We start from the raw sequence: 22,293 nt of genomic DNA on the forward strand, positions 1-22,293 counted from the left end.
CCCAGAACCAAAAGGTCATGCATGGTATGTACTCACTTACAAGTGTATTCATTTTCATGCTCTGCTTTTTATTGAATACTGAAGCATGAGAGACACTCTTTCCCTAACGCTCCACTGTAGGGATCTGCTTGGCTTCTTTAAATTTCCCATATTGTTGATATTATTATTATTATTATTATTATTATTATTATTATTATTATGCTTATATGTGTGTTTGGGGGTGTGTGTACCATGCATGCATGTGGAAATCAGAGGACAACATTGTGGAATTGGTTCTTTCCTGTCTTTATGTGAGTTCCAGGGACAAGATAAAGGCCTTTATTATCTGAGCTATCACTGGCCCTGCTGATCAGTGAGACATTTTACCATGTCTTCTGCTCTTGTAATCAAAAGGACAAAGACTATGGTTGCATATAAATTCTCTTGTGGGCTGGAGAGATGGCTCAGTGGTTAAGAGCACTGACTGCTCTTCCAGAGGTCCTGAGTTCAATTCCCAGTAACCACATGGTGGCTCACAACCATCTGTAATGAGATCCAATGCCCTCTTCTGGTGTGTCTGAAGACAGCTACAGTTTACTCACAATAAATAAATAAATAAATAAATAAATAAATAAATCTTTTTTTTTAAATTCTTCTCTCCTACAATATGTCCTGACCGACCAAAGTTTCCCCTCCCTCCGCTCCTCCCAGGCTCCACCCCCTACTTCCTTTCTCCCCCAGACCCTTCCTCCTTTCCCTTCAGATAAGAGCTGGACCCCCAGGGATAGTAGCTGAACATGGCATAACAAAATGCAATAAATCTAGGCACAAACCCTCACATTGGGCCGGGTGAGGAAACCCCGTAGAAGGAAAAGGGTCCTAAGAGCATCCAGAAGGTCAGACACACCCTCCACAGCCACTGTTAGGAGTTCCACAAAACACCAAGCTAACAGCCACAGCATATACACCAAGGACCTAGCGCAGACCCATGTAGGTTCTGCGAATGCTGCTTCAGCCTCTGTGAGCCCCTAAGAGACCTGCTTAGTTGATTCTGTGGGCCATGTTCTCCTGGTGTCCTCAACCCCTCTGGCTTCTATCATTCTTTCTCCCTGTCTTCAATGAGGTTTCTCCAAGCTCCAAGGGAAGGGACCAAATGCATATCTCCAATTTGGACTCTCTCTCCACCTAAAATTTCATTGTGCTTCTCTGTATCGGCTCCCATCAACTGCCAGAAGAGGTCTCTCTGGAGATGACTGGGCCAGGGACCCATTTATGAGTATAACAGAATATCATTAAGAAACTTTTTTTGGTGGGGGAGAAGGGGATAAAGACATGGTTTCTCTGTGTAGCCCTGGCTGTCCTGGAACTCACTCTGTAGGCCAGGCTGCCTTCGCCTCCCAAGTGGTGGGATTAAAGGGGTGTGCCACCACTGCTTAGCCATTAGGAATCTTTAATTGTTTTTTCCTCTCTATCCTTGGTCTCCAGGCTTTCCAGCCTCTAGTTCCAGTCATCCAGTCAGTGTGGGACATGGGCTCCCTCTCATGGTGTGGGCCTCAGATTAGAGCAGTAATTGATTGGCCATTTCCAAAAGTCCTAAGCCTCCACTACCCCAGCACAAAATGCAGGCAGCACAGATTGTAGGTTGAAGGTTTGGTGACTGACTGGGTTGGTGTCCCAGTCCCACCACTGGAAGTTGGCTGGTTACAGAAGTTGGCTGGTTCAGAATCTATGTCCTCTGTTACTGGGAGTCCTTGCTAAGGTCACCCTTGTGGAATCCTTGAGTCTCTACTGCACTACGTTTTCACAGTATCCCCCAAGTGGCCTCCAATAATGGTCACCTCTCCCCCAAAGTCTCTCCTTCCACTCCTGTGACCTGATCTCTCCTGTCCCCATCTGTCCCTAATCCACCTGCAAAACCTTTTCTATTTTCCATTCCCAGGGAGCTCTATGTGTCACCTTTAAAACACTTTCCATTAGCCTTTCTGGGTCTATGAATTGCAATATGATTATCCTTCACTTACAGTTAATATCAATGTATAAGTGAATACATACTGTCTTAGTCAGGGTTTCTATTCCTGCACAAACATCATGACCAAGAAGCAAGTTGGGGAGGAAAGGGTTTATTCGGCTTACACTTCCATACTGCTGTTCATCACCAAGGAAGTCAGGACTGGAACTCAAGCAGGTCAGGAAGCAGGAGCTGATGCAGAGGCCATGGAGGGATGTTCTTTACTGGCTTGCCTCACCTGGCTTGCTCAGCCTACTTTTTTATAGAACCAAGACTACCAGCCCTGAGATGGTCCCACCCACAAGGGGCCTTTCCCCCTTGATCACTAATTGAGAAAATGCCTTACAGTTGGATCTCATGGAGGCATTTCCTCAACTGAAGCTCCTTTCTCTGTGATAACTCCAGCTGTGTCAAGTTGACACAAAACTAGCCAGTACACATACCATGTTTGTCTTTCTAGGTCTTGGTTACCTTACTCAGGATAATTTTTTCTAGTTTCATCTGGTTTTTTTTTTTAATAGCTGGGTAATACTCCATTGTGTAAATGTACCACATTTTCGGTATCCATTCTCTGGTTGAGGGACATCTCGGTTATTTCTAGTTTCTGGCTATTGTGAGTAAAGCTGCTGTGAACATGGTTGAGCAAGTGACCTCATTGGTAGAATGGAGCATCCTTTGAGTATATGTCCAGAAGTGGTATAGCAGGGTCTTGAGGTAGATGGATTACCAGTTTTCTGATTTCCATAGTGGCCGTACAAGTTTGCACTCCCACCAGCAATGGAGGAGTGTGCTCCTCTCTCCCCATCCTCTCCAGCAGAAGACTATGTTTTTAAAAAGAAGAAGACAAATGAATGAGTCAGGTGGCCTAGTGACTGAAGAGTGACTGGGTTCATATCAAGGAGATCTGCTAGTCTGTACCTCAAGTCTATGTCTGCTGCATTCCAACTCGGGTGGCTGGGTCTAAGGGCACTGAGCTTGTGGTCCAGGCTCAGCTTTGGTTCTCACCAACTGCAGAAAGGATGGTTACAGAGCTGCTGATGGGGAGTGCAGGAGACTTTCTGCCATGCTGCTGTGTTCCTCAAAGCAGGAGTGAGAGGGCGTGTATGTGCATGCACTCGTGTGTGTGTGTGTGTGTGTGTGTGTGTGTGTGTGTCAGAAAGAGAGAGAGAGAGAGAGAGAGAGAGAGAGAGAGAGAGAGAGAGAGAGAGAGAGAATGTGTATGTATTCTGTGTATGTGTGCCTGGGGGGGGGGGGAGGAAGTGTGTGTGAGGCAGGGAGGGAGAGAGAGGAAGTGTGTGTGTGTGATAGAACCCAGTGCCTTACACAGAAGCAATCTATATGTGAAATAGACCCTCAGCTCCAAAATTTTATTATTTATGGTTTTGTCGTGGGTGTGTTGTTTTGTTGCTGTTGTTGGAGGTACTGTTTTTAACTGATTTATTTATTTTGGTTTTTTGAGACAGGTTTTGTTTTATTTTAGCTTGTTTTAATATCTATCTATCTATCTATCTATCTATCTATGTTTTGTTTTTGTTTTTTGTTTTTTGAGACAGGGTTTATCTGTGTAGCCCTGGCTCTCTTGGAATTCACTCTGTAGACCTGATTTACCTTGAACTCAGAGACCTGCCTACCTCTGTGTCCTGAGTGATGGGATTAAAGGCCTGTGCCACTACCACACAGCAAGAATTTATAATTTTTCTGTTTTTGGATTTGTGATCTTAAGTGGAACAATTTTTATTTATGATTTTGCTCAGCATATTGGGGAAGACATGACCCTCAAGGCCTTCAGGCTATTTCTGGTCTAGGTGCTGATATAAATGTGAGGAGTTCAAGGGAAGAGCAACACTAGATTGTCCCCTCTCTGTTCCCTTTTCCTGACTGTAGATGCAATCTGACCAGCTGCCTCACACTCGGGCCACCATGACCTTCCCACGGTGATGGACGACGCCTTCAAACTTAGAAATGAAACAAAGCAGGAGGAGCGAGGAGAGGACGCAGCAGGCGATTTCCGGGCATGAAAACTTGAGAGCCTCTCACTCTACAACCTATGCTTTATAGCACCAAGTACAAGTATTTTGGAAATTTTGGTTTGGGAGCCTAGGGTTTAGAATACTAAATTGATGTTTTCTTTGGAAACATCAGGTAGTCAACTTCTAAGTAGGCGTGGTAAAGATGGATTTTTTTTTTTTTTTGGTTGGTTGGTTGGTTGTTTTTGTTTGTTTGTTTGTGTTTGTTTGTTTGTTTGTTTGTTTTTTAAGACAGGGTTTCTCCTGGCTGTCCTGGAACTCACTTTGTAGACCAGGCTGGCCTCGAACTCAGAAATCCGCCTGCCTCTGCCTCCCGAGTGCTGGGATTAAAGGTGTGTGCCACCACGCCCAGCCTTGGTAAAGGTTTAACCACACAAATCAGAAAGCACTTGGTAAATGATAATGACAGATTAATTTTGCTCTGGTCTGATTTTTCTCTTCTTGACCACTTGGTGGCAGAATGAAGCCACAATAAGAGGACATTTGCAAGTCTCCTAAGGGTTTTTGTTTTGTTTTGTTTTTTATTTTTATTTTTTTAAGATGTATTTTTTAAAATTTATTTACTTTAAGTAAGTACACTGTAGCTGTCTTCAGACACCCCATAAGAGGGTATCAGATCTCATTACAGATGGTTGTGACCCACCATGTGGTTGCTGGGATTTGAACTCAGGACCTCTGAAAGAGCAGTCAGTGCTCTTAACCTCTGAGCCATCTCTCCAGCCCCCTCCTAAGGGTTTTTGTTTGTTTGCTTTTGCTTTTCCTTAAAGATTTGTTTGTTTGTTTGTTTTGATTTTTCGAGACAGGGTTTCTCTGTGCAGTCCTGGCTGTCCTGGAACTCACTCTGTAGACCAGGCTGGCCTCGAACTCAGAAATCCGCCTGCCTCTGCCTCCCAAGTGCTGGGATTAAAGGTGTGCACCACCACTGCCCGGCTAAAGATTTATTTATTTATTTTGTGTATACGAATATATGTGTAGGTAGCTATCTCCAGACACATCAGAAGAGGGCATCAGATCCCATTACAGATGGTTGTGAGCCACTATGTGGCTGCTGGGAATTGAACTCAGGACCTCTGGAAGAGCAGTCAATGCTCTTAACTGCTAAGCCATAGTCTCTAGCCCCTTTAAAGATTTCTCTTATTTACTTATTTTATGTATGTGAGTGCTTTATCTGCATGTACACCTGCATGCCAGAAGAGGGCATCAGATCTCATTACAGATGGTCCTGAGCTACCATGTGGTTGCTGGGAATTGAACTCTGGACCTCCAGAAGAACAGCTAATCCTCGTAACCACTGAGCCATCTCTCCAGCCCCCAAGTCTCCCAAGTTTTAACATTTGGTTCCTTCTTTTATTTAGTGGGAAAGAAAAGTAGCAAGCCATACATACAAACACAGGGCCTGTTCTAGTGTCTGAATGAGACATTGACTGAGCTAGCGGGAGCTGCCTTAAAGATCCTTCTCCTGGTTATGAGTAGCATACAGTTATAACGGTAGCATTCAGGAGTCTGATCAGGAGTCTGAGGCAGGAGGATGGTTATTACAACATTACCTGAGCTAAACAGCAAGCCACAAGCCATGTTGGGCCAGTCAGCAAGCAGCACTCTCCATGGCCTCTGCATCAGTTCCTGCCTCCATGGCCTCTGCATCAGCGCCTGCCTCCAGGTTCTCTGAGTCTTTGTCCTGACTTCCTTCAATGATGAGAAATGATTTAGAAGTGGAAGCCAAATAATCACTTTGCTCCCCAAGTTGCCTTTTGGTAAGGGTTTTTTCATCACCGCAGCAGTAACCCCAAGACTGTCATGTAGTCAAAGACACGTTATAAGCAAAGTGAAGCACTTTTTGTTTTCTTGGTGGTGATGATGGTTTTGGGGGGTTTAGTTTGATAGATATCTCTCTCTATGTGGCCGGGATGACCTAACCGGTGAGCCTTCTGCTGGCACCCTGTGAGTCAACATGGCAACCTTGCTTTCTTGGGTTACACCTAAAGTGGCTTTCATGAGAGTCCTATCAAGCTATTACTGGCCCACAACAATCCAGAAACTTGTCAAGAAACTAAAGAATGAGCCAGTTCCCATATCTAGGAAAAACACTAAACGTAAGATGCCTGACGATTTCAAACGAACCAAATTCAAAACTAACTCCAGGGCCTGGGGATATGGCTCAGCTGCTAGAGTGTTTGTCTAGCATTACAAGACCCTGTGTTCCGTCCCTGGTAGAAACTGGATGTGGTGGCCCGTGCCTGTAACACTAAGGGCTTGGGAAGTGAAAACAAAAGGATTAGAAACTCAAGGCCATGCCTGACCACATAGTGAGTTTGAGGTCAGCCTGGACCATGTGGGACTCCATCACTACATTAACTTAATTCGTTAGCTAATGTAGAAAACAAACTCTCTGCAAAGCAGATGTCACTGGCTAGCAAGCTCATCTTTACCATGCCCAACTCCATCTTTCTTTCTCTCTTCTCTAGACTGGTTGGAGCTGATGAAGGAGGGAAGGCCATGGGCCTCTGGGTCCTATCAGCCTTTACTTGGGAACACTCTCCTGCCGTGCGCAGCAGGCCCTCCCATCCAGTACTCTCTTAATACTCCCAGAGCCAAACTCATCAGCCCCTCAAGAAGCACTTGCATACACTAGCTGCACTCCCAGGAGCTGCACACAGCTTCCACCCTAGCCACAGGTAGCTCCTCCTCTCCGGGGGACAACACCCTTACAGTTTGGGTCTTGGCTATTCCAATCTCTGTTCATGGCTCCTTTCCAACCTCTTCATTTTTCTTTCTTTTTAGGATGTTAGCTGCTTCTCCTAATTGCGATCTGCACAATACTCCAATGTCTTCTCTTTGTTCATTTGCCTTTCAAGTTCTCCAGTATCTAAGTAACAGAGTTCTGCAGTATACATAAGCATAGTCAGCGAGGTGTGTCCATCAGTAACTAGACTCTGACTAGCAGGGTACAATTGGGCCTCTATGCCTGTGGGCTCTGTTTTTTTGTTTGTTTGTTTGTTTGTTTTGTTTTTTTGTTTTTGGGGGTTTTTTTTGTTTGTTTGTTTGGTTTTTGGTTTTTCGAGACAGGGTTTCTCTGTATAGCCGTGGCTGTCCTGGAACTCACTTTGTAGACCAGGCTGGCTTCAAACTCAGAAATCCGCCTGCCTCCGCCTCCCGAGTGCTGGGATTAAAGGCAAGCGCCACCACGCCTGGCTGCAAACCATTTTAAATTGCGTTTTGAGGCTAGGGAGATGGTGATTAGTAACAGCACTTGCCATGAAAACCTGACAGCCTCAGTTCAGATCGCCAGAACCCATGGAAAGCTGGATGCACCCTAAGGGAAGATTGAAGGTGGAAACATAGAAGCTTCCAGAACTTTCTGGATGAAGGAGACTAGAGTATGCAGAACAGAGATAAACAAGAAACACCCTGCACCAAATAAAATGAAAGATGGGGACTGACACCCAAGCTTGGCCTCTGACCTCTACATACATGCCATGGCATGTTCATTCTCTCACACACATGTGCACTCACATGCACAAAACAAATAAATATTTAAATTGCATCTGAACATGTATACACTTGTCTTGTTATTATTCTCAAACAGCATCATCTGACAACTACTCCCATTTACATTGTGTTAGGTTTACATGCAATGTCAGGTTGTGCACATGGAGAACATATACAGGATACACAAATATTACTTTATACAAGGGACTTGAGTCTCTGCCACAAGTTTCACAACTGTTGTCCAGCTGGGTGGGGGTGGGGCAAGCGGGGACAAGGGTCTCATCTCAGAGCAGCAATGGGGAATGGCTCCAGCCAGAGAAGGCCACTGGGTGATGCTGCCCTTTTGTCACTGGAGTCCCAAGCAGGAGCCCCTGGTTGTGATCAGAACCCACCACTGACAAGAAAGTGCAGGGTCCCATGCAAAACTCAGCTTCCTGGCCAGGCCAGGTGTTAATGGGGGAGAATCTTGGAGACAGGGGAAGGGGCTGAGGAGAGAGGGGCAACTGGTGAATGGCAATGAGGGAGGGTATGGGGGAGGGAAGAGGAAGTTACACTGTGTGCTCTTCTCCTTTCCAGAGTTTCTGTTTCTGCCACACCTCCAGGAATCTTCATGGGAACAGCTCCCTGCTGAAGCAGCCTTGAGGAGCCAGGTGGAGGATGTGGGCCCCTGTGCATTGGTCCCTGCCAGGAGCAGGTATGGCTGTCAGTGCTGCCTCAGGACTCCTGTTCCCCCAGGCCATCTACTGTCACCTGGGCTTAGGGGTGGGGGAATTCTGTGGTGTCCAGGCAACCTTTCCAGCTCTAAAGTGCTGTGGGTGGGAGACTTTTAACACAGTTTTCATAGTCCCACCTCCCCATTCATCCAAGAAATCCACCACTGCCCTTGGGCTTGGCCTCTGTTCGTCTTCCCCACCCTCTTCCCTGTCCCTTCTCACTAAAGTTCCTGGCTCACCTCTTCCTTGTCTTCTATCACGTGTTGCAGCTCTTCCACTTGGGAAGTCATAGGAGCAATTAAGAACATCCAGCCTCTCATGCCAATGATTTGATTAATTAATCTCTTGGTTACTTTCTAGTGCACAGGTACCTAGTATCTATGATAGCCCTGGGACTGTGTCAGGATTAGCACCCATCTGGAGAGACACTCTTCTGTGCTGTGTGGGAGCATCAGCTGTCAGTTAAAAGCTGGTGTCCAGTAAACTGAGGCAGCGTTAGAGGGTGGAAGATGTGGCAAAGACACTGGAACTCTGGGAGGCAGAGTTCCTCTAAAGTGGAAAGCCAAAGCCAGGCCTCTGTTCAGGATGTCAGAGGCAGGAGATTTGCCTGGACTCTAGGAACATGAAGCTGAGGAGAGGTCCCTAACCATGTGGAAGACATAGAATAGTTTAAAGAGTTATATAAGTTAGATGCTAGTCAGAGAGCAGACCAAAGCTTATGGCCTAGGCATTTGTTATCAAATAAAAAGCCTCTGGTTGGTTATTTGGAAACTGGGGCGTGGGTGGAAAAGCCTGTGGTTACACACCAGCTAATACTGAGCAACTGCTAGCCTTGTTCCTGGTGAGATATCAGGTGCTCATCCAAATGTCATCTTCCCAGTGCCCCAAACTTCTAGCCCTGTTTTCAGGTGGAGAAGCTGAGATGGAAAGATCCTTGGCTACATCCTGTAGCTGGATTCTACAAGATCCCTGCTTTCGACTCCCACCCCCACTGCTAGGGAGGCAGATTAGCAGGGCAAGCATGTGCACAAAAGATCCCAACAACTGGATGGCTGCAGAGATGGCTCAGTGGTTAAGAGAGGGCTCTGTGCATGCAGAGGACTCAAGTTCAGTTCCCAGAGCCCACAAGAGAGGCATCCAACTGTCTCTAAGTCCAGCTTCCTGGGATCCAATGCCCTTGTCCCAAATGCACTTGCATAAACACATACTCAGAAATAAGGTAGACTCTTTAATACCTCCATCTTAAACTGGAGGAGGAAGGGGAAGAAGGCGTTGGAAATGATGAGGAGATGGCCCTTTTTTGCAAAGACAAGCCATCTTCAGAGAATAGTGAGGAGAAGCTAGTCAGTAAATTTGACAAGCTTCCAGTAAAATGGTGCAGAGGAATGACCCATTTGTGGTGGACTGCTCTCATAAGCTTGGGCGCGTGCAGGAGTTTGACAGTGGCCTGCTACACTGGCGGATTGGTGGTGGGGATACCACTGAGCACATCCAGACCCACCTTGAGAGCAAGATAGAGCTGCTGCCTTCTGGTCTTTATGTGCCCTGCCCAACACCTCCTTGGAAACACCTCTCAACAGTAGAGGGCACACCAGGGACAACGGAGTAGGAGAGCGCCCCACCCTCCACCCCCCACCCTCCACCCCCACCCCCACCCCCGCGCCTGATGGCCTTCCAGAAAAAAGGATCACAGCCACCGTGGATGACATGTTGTCCACCCGGTCTAGCACACTGACAAATGAGGGGACAAAGAGTGCAGTGCAGAGGCCACCAAGGAAAGCAACAAGTTTCCATTTGGCGTTAGCCCAGCACAGAGCCACGGAAACGTCAAAATTTTAGAGGATGAACCCCAGAGTAAGGATGAAACCCCACTGTGTACCCTTCTGGACTGGCAGGATTCCCTTGCTAAGCGCTGTGTCTGTGTTTCCAATATCATGCAGAACCTGTCGTTTGTGCCAGGCAATGACTTTGAGATGTCCAAACACCCAGAGCTGCTGATCTGCCATACCATAAGCACCCAGAACAGAAGCAGGTACCACTAACTTATGAGAAGGAGGAGGAGCAGGACCAAGGGGTGAGCTGTGACAAAGTGGAGTGGTGATGGGACTGCTTGGAGATGCTCGGGGAAAACATGCTGGTCGCCCTCGCCAACATCTCGGGGCAGTTGGACCTATCTATTCCTGTACCCTGAGAGCATCTTCCTGCCTGTCTTGGATGGACTCCTACACTGGGCAGTTTGCCCTTCAGCTGAAGCCCAGGACCCCTTCTCAACCCTAGGCCCCAATACCGTCCTCTCTACCCAGAGATTGGTCTTGGAAATCCTCAGCAAACTCAGCATCCAGGACAATAATGTGGTCCTGATCCTGGCCACGCCCCCTTTTAGCCTCCCAGAGAAGTTGTATAGTACCATGGCGCTCTTCCTCAATGACCGAAAGAACCCAGTATGCCAGGAGATGGCCATGGTACTGCTGGCAAATCTGGCCCAGGGGGACAGCCTGGCAGCCTGGGCCATTGCAATGCAGAAAGGCAGCATTGGCAACCTCCTGGGGTTCCTGGAGGACAGGCCTTGCTGCCACACAGTTCCAGCAGAGCCAGGCAAGCCTCCTACATATGCAGAATCCACCCTTTGAACCAACTGGTGTGGACATGATGTGGCGGGCTGCCCAAGCACTGCTTGCCCTGGCCAAGGTGGACGAGAACCACTCAGAGTTCACTCTGTATGAGTCACGGCTGTTGGACATCTCCGTGTCACCACTGATGAACTCATTGTTTTTTGTTTAATCGCCCTCGGTTTTTAAACATCTCACTCAGGAGCCTTCTGGCTTCCTTCAGCTTTCCATCCTTGACCTGAACTTCTCTAAATCTCTCATAAACAGCAGTTGTGGCACAGGTAGGACCCCTGCTGCAGAAAGAGCATCTACTAGGACGTAAACCAAACAAGAACCAAGAGGACCCTTTAGACGCTCCCATTACGGATGGTTGTGAGCCACCATGTGGTTGCTGGGAATTGAACTCAGGACCTCTGGAAGAGCAGTCAGTGCTCTTAACCGCTGAGCCATCTCTCCAGCCCCGAACTCATTGGTTTCATAAGGCATTTGTGATGTACTGTTTTTGACAGGCCAGTCATGACAGCCATGGGACACCTCCCCTCCCCGTGTGTGTGTGAGTGTGTGGAGAATTTAGAAACTGACTGTTGCCCTTTATTTATGCAAAACCACCTCAGAATACAGTTTACCCTGTGCTGTCCAGCGTCTCCCTTGGGAAAGCCTCTTCTGTTCTCTTTCCTCCCCACCCTCACTCCCTCACACCCTTCTGTTCCCCATCCTCATCTACTTCCCTCAGGACCCCACCCTACCTGAAAAGACAAAGCTCTTCCTACATAGACTTTTTTTTTCTTTTTTTGGTTTTTTTCGAGATAGGGTTTCTCTGTATAGCCCTGGATGTCTTGGAACTCACTCTGTAGACCAGGCTAGCCTCGAACTCAGAATTTGCCTGCCTCTGCCTCCCAAGTGCTGGGATTAAAGGCGTGCGCCACCACTGCCCAGCGACTTTTTTATTTTAACCAAAGTTACTGTTGTTTACAGTGAGTTTGGGGGAAAAAATGGCTTTCCCGGTCCTTACATCAACGGGCTGCCACATTTCATAGCTGTTTTTAATGGTTAAAACACACACACACACACACACATACACAAAAGGGAAAAAAGTACAAAAACCCCCGAAGGACAAAGATGACTGCTGAGCTGTGTGGTTTGTGGCTGTCCATTCCCAATCTCGCAGGAGCAGAGAAGTTCGCAGTTGTGAGCAGGCCCTGTTCACTGGAGAGGCCTGTGCAGTAGAGTGTAGATCCTTTCATGTACTGTACACCTGATGCTGTAAACGTACTGTAATAATAATGTCTCACATGGAAATGAGAGAAGACACTGGGTCAGCAGCAAGCTGTAGTTTTTAAAAATGTTTTTAGTTAAATGTTGAGGAGAAAAAAAAAAAAAGGCTTTTCCCCCAAGGTATCCTGTGTGAACCTACAACGCCCTGACCTCTTTCTCTCCTCCTTGATTGTATGAATAGCCCTGAGATCACCTCTTAGAACTGGCTTTAAAGCCGGGCGTGGTGACGCACGCCTTTAATCCCAGCACTAGGGAGGCAGAGGCAGGTGGATCTCTGAGTTCAAGGCTAGCCTGGTCTACAAAGTGAGTTCCAGGACAGCCAGGGCTACAGAGAAACCCTGTCTCAAAAAAGTAAAAAAAAAAAAAAAAAGAACTGGCTTTAACCTTTAGCTGCAGAGGCCATGTGTGTGTGTATATATGACGTTGTACATTGCACATACCCTTGAATCTCCACAGTTTGGTCCCCATCCTAGCTATCCCTTTATAGTGTAGCAAGTTAACAAGTTGGTGACCTGCACAAAGTGAGACACAGAGATTTAATCTCTTGCCAGATGTCGTCCCTCTTGGTGCCATGCTCTACAGATCTCAGCAGCCAATCAACTTACAGTTTATTTTTTTCTGAGTTTTTGTTTTGTTTCCTTTCTAGTCGAGGTGTGAAAAAATTCTAAATTCAGTTGAAGTTCCTGATGAAGAGACACAATTGAGATTTTTTTTTCCAGTGATAAAAACTGCATATTTGGGGCTGGAGAGATGGCTCAGCTATTAAGAGCGCCAACTGCTCTTCAGAAGGTCCTGAGTTCAAATCCCAGCAACCACATGGTGGCTCACATCCATCCGTAAGGAAATCTGATGTCCTCTTCTGGAGTGTCTGAAGACAGCTACAATGTACTTACATATAATAAATAAATAAATCTTTTTTTAAAAAAAAGCAAAACAACAACAACAACAACAAAAAAAACCCCTGCATATTTGTATTTCAACAATGTAGCTAAAAACTTGATGCAAATTCCTCCTTTTTTTCCTTTTTTAGCTTAATGAATATCATTTATTCAGTATGAAATCTTTATACTATATATTCCATGTTAAGAATAAATGTACATTAAATCTTAAAGATAAAATAGATTTTAATGAAAAGTACTCCAGAAAGGGCATCACAGGACTGAAGTCAGCCGAGTAAGGACCTCTAAAGTGGAGACCCAAGGGAGGCCTCTGTTCAGGGATGATCCAGGGCTTGGGGCGCCCCAACGAGTGGGTATGGCTGGAAAGAGAGGCATTCTGAACAAGTGAACGACTGGAGGGTGGGCACTGAGCAGAAAGGGACCAGAGGCACAGTCACCTCACCCAGCAGGCAAGAGGTTGTGGAAGATTCTCACTGCTGCTTAGAGGACCCACACACCATTCTCAGGTGAGGGCTTGCTCAGAATAGGTGGGGGTGCAGTGAAGGGTGGAGCAACATAGGGCACAGCACAAGTGCCTTCGGGAAGTGCCCCCAGATGTGGGAGGCTGTGAGGGCAGCTGGACAGAGTCTGTGGCACTGAGCAGCCTGGTTGGAGTCCTCATCCTGGAATGTAGTAAGGGTGAGAGCATCTGGCTCAGGCCTCACCTCTGTCCTCCAGCTGTGGCTACTGGAGACACCAGGAAGTTTCTCTTTAGGCCACTCAGGCCCTGGAGTTCCCTGACAGCAGTGGGCATTGTGGATGGGGTGGGGGTGACAGTCTTTCCACTGTGAGGGAGATGTGGAGGGGTGGATGAGAAATCCTGGATTACTCCCTGTATGAACTGAATGGACCATACCCCCAGGGTCAGTAGCTCAGGATCCCAGATGCTGCCAGGGACCACAGAGCCACCACACATGCAACACTCCTCCATGAAAATGATTTTATTTTGCAAGAAAGGAAGCTGACTCACCAGAGTGCAGCAGCCAATCAGTGAAATTCACCCATACAGGAGCAAGCACAGTTGAGACATTTCCAGAAGGTAGGAAGACAGTCCTCATTCCTAAGGCGGGGACAACTGTATTTGTGACAGTCACCTCACAAAAGCCAGGAGACGTGAGCAGCACCTGCCAATGCTATTAATGTAGTGAGAGCAGCAGCCATCCTCTGAGCATCATTAGACATGCAGGGAGTGCACTGCTTCTACCATCTGGGGCAGATTTAACTGCCAATGTCTCCATCCTGGGAAGCACAGATGGGAAGCACAGACATGAAGGAAATGGTCTTAGAAGTCAAAACATGAGTCACATGCATATAATCCTTAAAAAAATATTCATCTTGAAAGACCCACAATGTGAGGACTCCCCCCACATTCTGACTCAGGAGAGGCGACCCCAAATCACTCATGAGAAACGGTCTTGCTGCAAACTGCAAGAGGACTTTTAATTCAAGAGCTCTCTCGGGCCCACAGTCATACACCATGCAGAGGTAGAGGGCCATGGCGCCCCGAGTAGCTGGGTAAGGGGGTATTTAAAGGAAGAAACCACAACTCAAGGAAGTGGGGAGGGCGTTGTTGGAAAATACCAAAAATACCAGTTAAGAGTCACAAGGAAGTGCAAAGTCACAAGAGTCACAAGGAATACCTGGTAATTGTGCAGGTTATTTCTCCAGACAGTTTCTAAGAGCCCCTAACAATAGCACATTTGCATAGCAAGTTCCAGCAATGCTCAGGGTGGGTCAGGGTGACTTTCTCTGAATGAACACTCCTTGAACCCAGGAAGAGGGTGGGTGGAGGAATATCACTATCTGTTTTATGATTAGCATACCTTGGAGCTTTGAGTCACAGAGGTCACATTCTCAAGCCTGGGCCTAAAGGCCTAGAATTTTGCTTTTACGTTATACTTTTTCATTCTCAGTTACATAAACATTTTAAGATTTTTTGTTTGGTTGGTTGATTGTTGTTTGGTTGGTTTTTTGGTGGGTGTTTTGGGGTTTGGTTGGTTGGTTTTTGAAGACAGAGTTTCTCTGGCTGTCTTGGAACTCACTATATAGACCAGGCTGGCCTTGAACTCAGACACGCACTCGCCTCTGCCTTCTAAGTGCTAGGTAAAAGGTATGTGCTACCACTGCCCTGAAAATTATTTTATTTTTAAGAGTCACTGTTTAAGACTGATGGTGTTGCCGGGCGGTGGTGGTGCACGCCTTTAATCCCAGCAGAGGCAGGCGGATTTCTGAGTTCAAGGCCAGCCTGGTCTACAGAGTGAGTTCCAGGACAGCCAGGGCTACACAGAGAAACCCGGTCTAGAAAAACCAAAAAAAAAAAAAAAAAGACTGATGGTGTTACACACCTGTAATCCCAGCACTCAGGAGGCAGAGGCATCTGAATTTGAGGCCAGCCTGGTCTACAGAGTGTGCTTTGGGACAGCCAGTGATACATAGAGAAGCCCTGTCTCATAATTTAAACAAATATAAGACTGGTTGTGTCTCACCATCACCATGCCTGGACTATTTGTGGTTTTAAAGTATGATTTGCACAATAAAACAAGATATTCTCTTTTAAAAATTCAAGTAAGGCCGGGCGTGGTGTGGTGGTGCACACCTTTAATCCCAGCACTCGGGAGGCAGAGGCAGGCAGATTTCTGAGTTCGAGGCCAGCCTGGTCTACAGAGTGAGTTCCAGGACAGCCAGGGCTATTCAGAGAAACTCTGTCTCGAAAAAACAAAAAAAAACCAAAACAAAACAAAATTCAAGTAAAAAGACCTACAGTTGACAAACAGTTTCTGATCTGTCCAGGTGATTTGAAACATTCTTTGTTAAAAGGGCTTTCATGCTTGGGTATGAGGGGGGATGGGGGGAGGCAGGGATGTGTGTGTGTGTGTGTGTGTGTGTGTGTGTGTGTGTGTGTGTGTGTGTGTGTGTGAATATGGAAATTAGAGGACAACTTGCAGGATCCAGTTTTCTCCTACCCTGTGGGACCTGGGCATTGAACTCAGGTTATCGGGCTAGGTGGCAAACCTCTTTGCTTGCTGAGCCCTTTCTCTTGACCCTCAGATCCCATATTCTAACTATGAACAGAACGGGTAACAATCAAATACTCTGTAAAATAAATGAAGAGCTTTGACACCGCAGATCACTGGAGGAGACATCCCTCCTGTTTGTCAGTTCCTACTCAATCCAAAGCTTTCAAAAGAGTGACTGTAGCCGGGCGGTGGTGGCGCACGCCTTTAATCCCAGCACTCAGAGAAACCCTGTCACCAAAAGCCAACCCCTCCCCCCCCCCCAAAAGTGACTGTGTGCAAAGGGAGAGAGCTTGTTTGACCTGGGAATAAAGGATGCAAACCGTCACTTTTTACATCACAATTCAGAAGGCGCAGAGCATCTCTGCTCTGCGTCCTTTTCACAGTAAAGGCTTTGGCTCGGCGTTTACTTGTGTTTTAGCATTTCCCTTTGCATTATTGAAGGCGTTTGAAGTATTTTAGATACAAGTGCGGTTGGTTTGCAAGTATTTCTTCCTGTGTAGCTTGTCCTTTTATCCTTATTTTAGCAGAATCTTGCAAAAGCAAGGTATTTCCAACAGGCGGCTGAGCTGCGGCAGCAGGCTGGGCGGCCGGTCCTCTGGAAGGGTCTGTGCCTCCTCTGGAGCCACAGTGTGGGGGTGGGGAAGCAGGGGCCCTGGGAGAAGCAGGAAGTGGACTCCCGATGGTGGAGTAAGAACAGGAGAAAGGCACAGAAGAGAAGATACGACCAGAGGACACCGAGGAAAATTCTGAAGGGGAACCACCTTTCTCCCCTACTCCCATCCCCATCCCCTCCCCCTGCCCGCAACTCAGAAAGTGAGGCTTGCAGCTGCGGAGGCTTCTCAGGGGGACACACCTCTGCAACCCAGAGCACCAGAGGCACCAGCCCAAGGTACTTCCAGCAGGTGACCTGGTCACACAGACGTTCCCACCCTAAGATCTCTCAATCAGAGTCCTGCTCAGGGGCTGTCTTTGTAGGGAGCTGGAGCAAGGTTCCCTGCAGGGACCTTGGGGTTTCTCACTTTCCTATCTTGCTGTGAGCCTTAAGAGCAGTCTCTGATCCTAGCAATTCACAGCAGTCTGAGGTGCCTCGGTTACAGCCACAATCCTTTAGGCCATTTTAGCCTGGTTGTGCCCCCACTTTGAAGCATGTGATGGAACGTAACAAACAGAAAACTTGCTTCTTGGGACTCTCCTGGCCCCAGGCTCAGCCCCCCAGCCTGCTAGCCCCAACTCTTTGCCTTCTTCCAACTTCCGTGCAGATGCAAACAGCAGGAAAGTCTGGGTTTTGCAGATACGGGACAGCTTGCCCTACAGCGCTACTTCATCTGGCACAGCCCGCACCGTGAGACCATGGGCTATTCCCAGGCTCGTCCCTCCACCACACATACCAGAATACTCTGAGTGTCTTAGTTGTAGGCCAGTACAAGCTTCCTACCTTCGGGCTGGAGCGTGCTGGGGAATAGGAGGAAAGGGAGAAACAAACAACTTGAACTTTGAGGATCAATCCTAGTTAGGAACCCCCCCCCCCCCCGCCCCGTTCCATTTAGCTCAAGCAGGTTTTGAATTCTCAGTCCTACCTCAGTTTCCCAGGTGCTGGGATTACAGGAGAGAGGCTCACTCAGAGCTGCTTGTCCAGTGCAAACTTCGTTCTAATACATTGACTGAGGAATGAGAAAATAACTCAGAAAAACAAAACAAAAAACCAGAACAAAGAAAAACATTTTCTTTAAATTAAAAAAAAAAAAGTTTTAAAAAAAATATACTAGATCTCTGCTATGTAGACCAGGTTAGCCTCAAATGCACTGCAAGTCTGGCCCCTTAAGCAGATTGGAGATTTAAAAAAAACAAACACATACAAACAACCAGTACAGTAGTGCCAGAATTATTTTAAGTACACAAGAGTTTTCTTTGCTTGTTTTAATATGGTTGTCACCCGGGGTCACGTTTGTTTGAGAGCCCAACTCTTCTCCTAATACTCATGTTTTGGGGTTTTCCTCAGGATTGGAGTAGAATATCCAACACTTTCTGAAATGACCGTGAACACATTTCTGCTATCTTATATTCTATTTTTACAAAAAAAAACAAGCCATCAGAAATGATGTTATATTGGGCTGGAGAGATGTCTCAGCAGTTAAGAGCACTGACTGCTCTTTCAGAGGTACTGAGTTCAAATCCCAGCAACCACATGGTGGTTCACAACCATCTGCAATGAGATCTGATGCCCTCTTCTGGTGTGTCTGAAGATAGTTACAGTGTACTCACATATAATAAATAAATAAATCTTTAAAAAAGAAAGAAAGAAATGATGTTATAAAATCAAATACCAATTAACTGTGAAAATTCTGATATGTTGTGTCCCGAGATGTCAAAAATTCAGTCAAGACTTAATTCTCTATGTAAAAATAAACAAGTCCATTCCATTTTGAATTTTATTTATTTATTTATTCATTCATTCATTTGTTTGTTTGAGACAGGGTTTCTCTGTGCAACCCTAGCTATCCTAGAACTCACTCTGTAGACCAGGCTGACCTTGAACTCAGAGATCCACCTGCCTCTGCCTCCTGAGTACTGGGATTAAAGGCGTGTGCCATCACCACCCAGCTTTCTTCAACTATTTTGTTCTTCCTCTAAAAAATTTCCTGGTTTGTTGTTTCTGGATGAGTGAATTTCAAACTCTATTTTTTCCTGTTTTTTTCTTTCTTTCTTTTTTTTTTAGAAGATAGCAAACACTATAAATAGAAACAAAACAAAACCATTTCCACAAATTTAGCCATAATATTTTCTCTTCTTCCTTTTTGTTTTGTTTTTTTTTTTCTTTCTCTTTTTCTTTTTGTTTTTAATTGAGCCAGGGTCTCGTTTAGTAGCCCTTGCTAGCCTGAGCTAGCTATGTAACCCAGTCTGGTTTTGAAATGAGAGAGATCTTGTCTCTGCCCCCTGAGTGCCAGGATTAAAGACAAGCACCACCCACACCTGGCTTCTTTATTTTTGTCCTATTTAACATTTTAGAAAGTCATTTAAAGCTAGAAGACCCTACAGGTAAAGGTTCCTGAAGTCAAATCCGAGGACCAAGGTCCTCTCCAGAGTCCATTTAGTGAAATGCAAACACAGAGTCCTGTAAGTTTTCCTCTGACCTTTACACGTAGGGTGTGGCCGCCTCGCCTCGACCTCCCTCCCTAAATACATAAGTGTTCAGTGTAAACCAATTGCTTTATCTATTTATTTAAACCATTTAAAATGTGCTTACTTGTGTGCACACGGGCGTGAGAGCAGAGTCAGGACAGCTTTCAGGAGTCCTTGAAAGCCCCACCGCTGGAGAGCCTTCCACCTTGTTGGGGCGGGGTCTCTTCTCGTTTCCGCCTGGCTGTGTACTCCAGGGTAGCTGGCTGGGGGTGGGGGTGGGGGGCAGCTCTGGCAATGCTCCTGTCTCAGGAAATAGCTGCTTCTCGTCGCATTTAACTTTGTAAGTGGGTTCTGACCATCAGAACTCAGGCCATTAGACTCGTGCCACCAGCTGAGCCAGCTCCCGCCCCTCCCCCGCGCCCCGAGCCCAACTGTCTCGTCGCTAACCAACACTAAGTTACAGGCAGGTCAGTCTTCCCTACGGTCCTGGGACCTAAAATTCTAACATGTGACAAGAGCTCATTATCTCCTATCTGACTATACACTGGCAAAGCAGTTGAAAACATAACATTCAAAAGCTGGTTGGTTACTTTGATTTCAGGGGTGGGCAGTAAGAGAATGATGCATATGCAACAAAATTTTTTACTATTAAAAAACGGGACGGGAGCCGGGCGTGGTGGCACACGCCTTTAATCCCAGCACTCAGGAGGCAGAGGCAGGCGGATTTCAGAGTTCGACAGAGTGAGTTCTGCCAGGGCTACACAGAGAAACCCTGTCTCAAAAAACCAAAAAACCAAACCAAAACAAAACAAAACAAAACAAAAAACAAACAAAAAACGGGACGGGACGGGATTCACAGTTTAAACTTCTGAAATACACTTGACTTATGCACTGCTCACCTGAAATATCTTTGTTTTAAGGGTACATGGGCTATGATGGGGAATACCTATAATCCTGGTACTTAGTTCAGGGTCATTCTGGGCTGCATGGGGAAATTAAATTCAGGTTTTCAGGCTTGGCAGCAAGTCCCTTAACCCACTGAGTGGTCTTGGCCCACAAATGCTTAGAAGTTATTGTGAAGAACATGAGAGTAAATGCTACCTTCTAAATGACTTTGGGAAACATTGCTACACACACACACACACACACACACACACACACACACACAGAGAGAGAGAGAGAGAGAGAGAGAGAGAGAGAGAGAGAGAGAGAGAGAGTCTGTCCTCTAACTTGCTCCAGCAACTGAATAATACAAAGAGGTAGGCAGCAGTAGCCTACCCATTCTTACCCAGCGTGGGTAAGAGATTAAGAGAGCAGCAGGTCTTAAGAGAGTAGCAGACTAAGACAGGCTGTGTCTTAGTCAGGGTTCTACCGTTCATGAAACACCAGGGCTAACAGCAAGTTGTGGAGGAAAGGGGTTATTTGGCTTATACTTCCACATCATTGGAGGAAGTCAGGACAGGAACTCAAATAGTTTCAACCTCAAACTCCAGAACCTGGTGGCAGGAGCTAAAGCAGAGGCCATGGAGGAGGGCTGCTTATTGGCTTGTTCCTTATGGCTTGCTCAGTCTACTTTCTTATAGAACCCAGGACCTCCAGCCTAGGGATGGCACCACCCACAATGGGCTGGCCCTGGAGGAAAATCACTAATTGAGAAAATGATTTATAGATGGTTCTCATGGAGACATTTTCTCAACTGAGGTTCCTTCCTCTCTGATAACTTGAGCTTGTGTCAAGTTGACACACAAAACCAGATAGTTTAGGCTGTGAACTTATTAAACAATAAACATGAGTAGTAAAATAGGTCTGAGCCAGGTGTGGTGACACACGCCTTTAATCCCAGCACTGGGGAGGCAAAGGCAGGTGGATTTATGAGTTTGAGGCCAGCCTGGTCTACAGAGTGTGTTCCAGGACAGCCAGGGCTATACAGAGAAACCCTGTCTCAAAAAAACAAACAAAAACAAAAACAAAAAGGTCTGAAAATATACATAAACAAAATTTTGTGGACCAACTGATTATGAAACTGCTGTTTCATTTTTGTTATTTTACTTTTATTTTATTTTGCTTTTGTGTATGGATGTTCAACAGTGGCTGGCCTAGAACTTTTTATTTTAGAGCAGGCTAGCTTCCAACTCAGAGTTTCACCTGCCTCTGTCTTCCAAGTGCTGGAATTAAAGGCATGTGCTGTGCAAGGCTCTATTTAATTTTTGGTGTTTTTTTTTTTTTTTTTTTTTTTCCGAGACCGGGTTTCTCTGTGTAGCCCTAACTGTCCTGGAACTCACTCTGTAGACCAGGCTGGCCTCTTTTTGTTTTTGTTTTTGTTTTTCGAGATAAGGTTTCTCTGTATAGCTCTGACTGTCCTGGAACTCACTCTGTAGAACAGGCTGGCCTTGAACTCAGAAATTCACCTGCCTCTGCCTCCCCAGTGCTGGGATTAAAGGCGTGTACCACCATGCCCCGTATTTGTTTTGTTTTTAAGCAGTATTTATGTATTTCAGGGGGCTCTTGCCCATGCTCTAGCCCAGGTGCACCTTGAACTTGTGATTCTCTTGGCTCTGCCTCTTGAGTAGGTAAAATCACAGGCCTGTGGCTTGGTTAAGATTTTTTTTTTTTAATTACCATTTGTAGTATAACTGGTCTCACACATTCCAAGATTATTAAGGAACATTTATATTTATATAAACATTCATTCATTTACTTTTGAGATACAGTTTCTCTGTGTAGCCCTGGCTGTTCTGGAATTTGCTCTGTAGGCCAGGTTGGCCTCAAATTCAGAGATCCCACTGCTTGCACCTCTACCTCTGCCTCACAAGTGCTGGGGTTAAAGGCTTGCACCACCACTGCCTGGCCACTAAGAGTATTTATAGTTAACTTTGATAAGGCTACTTTCAGATGATAGCTGAGTATCCTTATATTGGTGTCAACTCCATCTATACAGACTTACAAAACCTTAAGAATCTATGCTTTATTTTTAGCTCATGAGTTACTTGGTGCTATTTATGCTGTGAGAACAGGATAAGCACAGTGTTTACTGGAAACACCTCATGGGGGATGGAGACTTTGATTTATTATCTTCTAATTTATTATTATTATTATTGTCATTTTTTTCCAAGACTGG

At 46.1% G+C, this 22,293-nt stretch overlaps 1 long non-coding RNA gene and 1 pseudogene across 4 annotated transcripts; one reads left to right on the plus strand and one right to left on the minus strand.

Moving 5' to 3' along the window:
* Positions 9,447 to 13,208, plus strand: Gm8134 (predicted gene 8134; annotated as a pseudogene).
* Gm30693 lies at positions 13,126 to 19,651 on the minus strand. 4 transcript variants are annotated; one of them, XR_875958.3, is made up of 5 exons: positions 19,300 to 19,651; positions 17,633 to 17,716; positions 17,444 to 17,507; positions 14,009 to 14,277; positions 13,126 to 13,661 (listed from the first exon to the last, which is right to left on the minus strand). It is a non-coding gene; the product is annotated as a predicted gene, 30693 (long non-coding RNA). The 4 variants fall into 4 exon arrangements; XR_875956.2 differs by lacking the exon at positions 13,126 to 13,661 and having other exon boundaries at positions 13,965 to 14,277; positions 19,300 to 19,649; XR_875957.2 differs by lacking the exon at positions 13,126 to 13,661 and having other exon boundaries at positions 13,965 to 14,277; positions 17,491 to 17,507; positions 19,300 to 19,646.
* Positions 19,652 to 22,293: the final 2,642 nt, after the last annotated feature.

Source organism: Mus musculus, chromosome 16, assembly GCF_000001635.26.
Source record: "Mus musculus strain C57BL/6J chromosome 16, GRCm38.p6 C57BL/6J".
Lineage (NCBI taxonomy): Eukaryota > Metazoa > Chordata > Mammalia > Rodentia > Muridae > Mus > Mus musculus.